At 45.2% G+C, this 6,206-nt stretch overlaps 1 pseudogene; it reads right to left on the bottom strand.

Annotated features, from left to right (window-relative positions):
* Positions 1–976: 976 nt before the first annotated feature.
* On the bottom strand, positions 977–3,153 carry LOC150060921 (heat shock cognate 71 kDa protein pseudogene; annotated as a pseudogene).
* Positions 3,154–6,206: the final 3,053 nt, after the last annotated feature.

Here is a 6,206-nt window from a genome sequence, read left to right as displayed (position 1 = left end):
CTCCACTTCTTTGTGTCTTTAGGTGGCAGCTCTGTTTTTGCTTTTGTTTTTCTCACAGTTATCTTAAAGGCAGACACGATCTGATCTGATTTATGACTTTTAAGCCATGGCTCTCTGTGTCCACATTCACCTACATCCTAGAGAGAGCGGGTTGTGGTTCATTCCCCATGCCCTCCGAAGCTTGCTCAGCTGGGTTCGCTCATTCATCATCTTACCACAGGAGCGTGGAGAGTGAAAGTTGCTGATGCCATTCATGCTTTCGCAGAAGCAAGTTATAAATCATGACTACCGCACGGTGCATGGAATTCTTCATGACCAGATACTGCTGGTGCTGTGGCCTGAGCTGTGGCCATAATGGTCCCACCTGCTGGCCTCTAGGTCTTAGACTTCTGCCTCTCCCAGTGGCTCTCATGCTCCAGCATGTACAGTGCCCTCTGTCCTGAGCATCTCCTGGTCACTCTTTTCCACCCCTTCACAGTTGACTCCAACTCACTCTGACGCTACCACCATGAGGAGCTCTGCCTCAAAGCGCTTTTCAAGCCCCAGTCCTATGGTCCAGTCTGGGTGGGGTGCTGTTAAGAAAGCATCATGCCCTCCCCACTCTCATCTCAGTGCTTGCTCTAACAGAGTTGCCTGATTGTGTCCGTAGTATCCAATGACAGACCTTCTATGAGCATAGTAAATTTTCTGTCTTGATCGTTTCTTCTTCCTAGCACCTAAGACAAAGCAGAGACATGCTAAATGAAGGGATCACCTTTTTTTTCTTTTTTCTTTTTGCCATTCCTAGGCTTAAGCTCGGGACCTGAGCACTGTCCTTGGACTTTCTCAAGGCTAGAGCTCTACCACTTAAGCCTCAGCACCATTTCTGGCTTTTTTTTTTTTTAGGTATGTGGTACCGAGGAATTGAACCCAGGTCTTCATGCATGCTAGGCAAGCACTTTACCACTAGGCCAAAGTCCCAGCCCAGGGATCACCCTTTTTTTTTTTTTTCCAATTTTAAATATATTTATTTAAGACATTGCATTTTCCACTTACAATACAATGCTTTATAAAGTGCAATGTTTGTATTTTTCCTGTGTACATGTTCCATATTCAAGTATTAAGAATGCCCAGTAATTTACTACAGCAGCTCAACTTTTTAAAACTGCTATAGAAGTTGCTAAATTTGGGTCTTTTGAATGTTTATTGTGTGGAACAATGCTACATGTATATTTGGGTTGCCTTAATCAACCTCCTTGATGGTGGGGCCAGAGGAAGCGCCACCTGAGGGAGGAGCTCCTCCACCAGGGAAGCCTCCTGGCATTTCTCCCGGCATGCCACCTGCACTCTGGTACAGCTTGGTGATGATGGGGTTGCACACTTTCTCCAGCTCTTTCTGCTGATGTTCAAATTCTTCCTTTTCTGCAGTCTGATTCTTATCCAGCCAATTGATGATCTCATTACACTTGTCAAGGATCTTCTGTTTGTCTTCATCATTGATCTTGCCTTGAAGTTTCTCATCTTCAACAGTTGCCTTCATGTTGAATGCATAGGATTCCAGGGAAGTCTTAGATGATACCTTTACCCTCTGTTTCTCATCTTCAGCTTTGTATTTCTCAGCTTCCTGAACCATGTGTTCAATGTCTTCTTTGCTAAGACGACCCTTGTCATTGGTGACTGTGATTTTTGTTCTCCTTTCCGGTGCTCTTATCCACAGCAGAGATATTGAGGATACCATTGGCATCAATATCAAAAGTGACCTCGATCTGAGGGACACCACGTGGAGCAGGAGGTATACCTGTGAGCTCAAACTTTCCAAGCAGGTTGTTGTCCTTGGTCATGGCGCACTCACCTTCATACGCCAGAATGAGCACACCAGGCTGGTTGTCAGAGTAGGTGGTGAAGGTCTGAGTCTGTTTGGTAGGAATGGTTGTATTGCGCTTGATGAGGACAGCCATGATTCTACCAGCAGTCTCAATACCCAGGGACAGAGGGGTGACATCCAAGAGCAGCAAATTCTGAACATTTTCAAATTTGTCTCCAGATAGAATGGCTGCCTGGACAGCTGCACCATAAGCAGCAGCTTCATCTGGGTTAATGCTCTTATTCAGCTCCTTCCCATTAAAAAAGTCTTGTAGAAGCTTCTGGATCTTGGGAATATGGATGGAACCACCAACCAGGACAAATCATGGATCTGTGACTTATCTAGTTTGGCATCACGAAGGGCTTTTTCCACAGGATCCAGAGTGCCATGGAACAGGTCAGCATTCAGCTCCTCAAATCGAGCCCGGGTGATAGAAGTGTAGAAGTCAATGCCTTTGTAGAGGGAGTCAATCTCGATACTGGCCTGTGTGCTGGAGGAGAGGGTGCGCTTAGCTCGCTCACAAGCAGTACGGAGACGCTTTTGTTCTCACTGATGTCCTTCTTATGCTAGCACTTGAATTCGGCAATGAAATGGTTGTCCATCCGGTTGTCAAAATCTTCTCCACCCAAGTGAGTGTCTCCTGCTGTAGACTTGACCTCGAAGATCCCATCCTCAATAGTGAGAATTGACACATCAAAAGGGCCACCTCCCAAATCAAAGATCAACACGTTTCTTTCAGCTCCAACCTTCTTATCAAAACCATAAGCAATAGCAGCAGCAGTTGGTTTGTTGATAGTTCTCAGTACATTCAGACCAGCAATGGTTCCAGCATCTTTTGTTGCCTGGCGCTGAGAGTCATTAAAGTATACAGGCACAGTGACCACAGCACTGGTAACAGTCTTCCCAAGACAGGCTTCTGCAATTTCCTTCATCTGCGTGAGAACCATGGAGGAAACCTCCTCTGGGTAGAAGCTTTTTGTCTTGCCTTTGTACTTAACTTAGACCTTGGGTCTGCCTGCATCATTTACCACCATGAAGGGCCAGTGCTTCATGTCAGACTGGATGACAGCATCATCAAACCTACGTCCAATCAGTCACTTGGCATCGAAAATAGTGTTGGTGGGGTTCATGGCCACCTGGTTCTTTGCGGCATCTCCGATGAGACATTCGGTGTCTGTGAAGGCCATGTAGCTTGGCGTGGTCCTGTTGCCCTGATCGTTGGCAATGATCTCCACTTTCCCATGCTGGAAGACACCCACACAGGAGTAGGTGGTGCCAAGATCAATGCCAACTGCAGGTCCCTTCGACATGGTTGCGAATGTGTAGGCCCAGTTCTGCCAGTGAAGAGAGCGCGAGCACCTGGAGAGCTGCCGCCGCGTTCAATGAGCCAGCCATCACCTTTTTAAGACTCGTACCTAAGTCTAGAAACTCATTCCCACACTGAGAAGGTGATTTTCATTCAGTAATTGACAAATACCATCTAACTTAATATAAAGCGATAATAATCTCATTATACATTTCAACTCCAGTAACCTGTTTGGAAACCAACCCTTATGTGAGTAGACTCTGGTTTGGTAGAGGGTTGTGGTGGAAAAACGCCCAATGATTATCAAGTACTTGAGGATTCTTGTACCAGTAGGAACTTCACAGTCCAAAGACAACTAGCACTATGCTTGAAAAATTTTACATTTCAAATTATAGGTTCAAGAAAAATAGCTATATCTTGATGCTATTGCCAAGTATTTTCATGTGTATTAACTTCTTTGTTCTCCCATCAACTGGGAAGGAAGCAAGGGTAAATGAAGAGACAAAGATCTGTAAATGCTAAGAGACTTGCTCAAGCCTTAGGCCAGCATATAGCAAGCTTTAGAATTATGTCTGGAAGATCTGACTCTAGGTGCATAGCACCCAAGTTCTCACATGTCCTTGTTAGTGCTTATGAAGGAACCATGGATATTCTTATTTATTTATTTATTTATTTATTTATTTATTTATTTTTGGATCCAGAGGCTTGAACTTAGGGCCTAGAAGCTGTCTCTGAGCCTCTTTGTGCTCAAGGCTAGCTAGCAAGCACTCTACCTCTTGAGCCACAGTGCTCCTTCTGGCTTTTTCTGTGATTAATTAGAGATAAGAGTGTCATGGACTGCTTGGGCTGACTTTGAACTGTGATGCTTAGATCTTAGCTCCTGAGTAGCAAGGATTGCAGGTGTGAGCCACTGGTGCCCATCTACCATCCTCCCTCCTCACAGCAGATGGTTGGCTGGCTGGAAACATGGGCTGTTGATTTCAGATAAGATACTGTTCATTACAGGCTTCACACTGGTGGCTCAACCCTGTAATTCTGGCTACTTGGGAGGCCGAGATGAATGCCTACCAGTCTGAGCTCAGCCTGGGCAAGAAAAAGGCAGTTCTGAGACTCCACCTCAATCAATGGCTGGGAAGAGTGGTGTAGGTCCTCTCCCCAGCGACCAGGGACACGTGTCTGTCACCCCAATGATGCAGAGGAAGGCACAAAGTAGAAAGATCAAAGCCCAGGCCATAAGTAAACCCCTATCTCAAAACTACCCAACAATGAAAGGACTAAAAAGCATGTTTCAAGTGGTAGAGTGCCTGCCTAGCAATCAGAAGCACCAGTACAAAAAAAAAAATCGAAGTTGATGAATTACTCTGATGGGGATGATTCTGGGAGAAATAAGCATTTCAATCAGTAGGACGGAGTAAAGAAAGATTTGTCTTCACCAAAGTGGGAAATCCTCAACCAATCCATCCAAGTGGATAGAACACAAAGCTGAAGGAAGAAGGGCAAATAAATTCTTTCTCTTTTCAAAGCAAGGGCATCCATCTTCTCTTGTCCTGAGGCTTTGAAGATCCTATTTTACCACTCTCCAAACTGAATCAAACCACAAGTGTCTCGAGTTTGTAGACTGTGGATATTGAGACTTCACAGCTTTTACATATCCTCAAGAACCTCCTCCCTCTCTTTCTCTGTGTCTTTGCTTCTCTGTCCCGTCTCTCTCTCTCTCTCTCTCTCTCTCTCTCTCTCTCTCTCTCTCTCTCTCTCTCTCTCTCTCTCTCTCTCTCTCTCTCTCTCTCTCTCTCTCTCTCCACACACACACAAATATATATTACCTATACACAGATAAACATTGGTTCTGGCTCTGTGGAGACGCCTGACTAATGCAATCATTATGTTTTATTTCCTTCCTAGACTGTAAATCCCTCAAGATCAGGAAATATTCTTTTCGTATGTACATATTTTCTTGTCTTTCAAATGGATTCCAAATCTGCTGAAATGGAAACTTCTTAGTGCGTAAGGTCTTATCTCCTATTTGCAACTCTATGCCCTGAATGTGGTAAGTGCATTCTTATTATTTGTTGCCTGAAATTGTTTTTATGCTGCAGGGGTCGCATTACAATGCCTTGGGCATAGCAAATGGGCATAGCAAAGTATTTCTTAAATACTTAAGAAATCAAGCCCAAAGCAAGTATGACCTCTTTTCCTGGGAGAAAGTTTGTCTATGAGTGATCCAGAGTCTTGGGTATCTGAGAAGCAGCTGTGCTCTCACTTCTATTCGACTTCCATTGACAAAAAAATCAGTTAGAAAGGCAGAATGAAAGCAAATGGCGTGGAAGCAAAGTTCATGGCTCAGGCCATCTCATGAAGCACATGAGATGCCACCTTCCAGAGCACAGCAACTAATATCACACTGAGGCACCAGTTCTATCCCCTCCTTCGCTAAGGAAGGGATGAGAGGTATTTTGTACATGGGTTGTCTTGAGCCGAGTGTGACAGGCATACTAAGGTTGGAGCTAAGGATAGAGGCTTACGGACAGCAGGCATTAGGGTGTCTGAAGACAAGTCTCTGACCTTGGCCAGATCTACTGTCAGTTCAATTCCCTGAGATAAAGTCCTTCAATCCATCAATTCCACATCTTAGGGTCCTATCATTGTCACTCCTCAAGCAATGATTATGAACACAGTACCAGTACCCAGGCTAGTGATGATTTGGGAAGAAGAGGAAGAAAGAATAAAAACTTGAATGTCACCCATGCCTGAGAAGACCTGTCTATAGCAAAAGTACCCATTGCCCCATTTCTGAAGTGCTGCTCTTATAAACTCTGTGGCCTCCACAGCGGAGAGGCAGCCCTCTGGTGGATGTGGGGTCTGAGTGGTCAAGGACTAGCAGTCCCATAGGCCCTCTGCCTCCACAGAGGGTTCAGGGCCTGAGGTGACATATGGACACAGGTGTGGTAAAGCAGCCCTTGAAAACAGGAGCTTGTGGGTGGGCTGTGACCTAGGGTAGAGCCATGGCCTGAGCACACGGAAGGGAGCTTATCAGAAGAGAGGTCTAGTAATGGTGGC

Source organism: Megascapheus bottae, chromosome 7, assembly GCF_031878675.1.
Source record: "Megascapheus bottae isolate mThoBot1 chromosome 7, mThoBot2.hap1, whole genome shotgun sequence".
Classification (NCBI taxonomy): Eukaryota; Metazoa; Chordata; class Mammalia; order Rodentia; family Geomyidae; genus Megascapheus; species Megascapheus bottae.
This window is presented reverse-complemented; position numbering and strand designations above follow the sequence as displayed.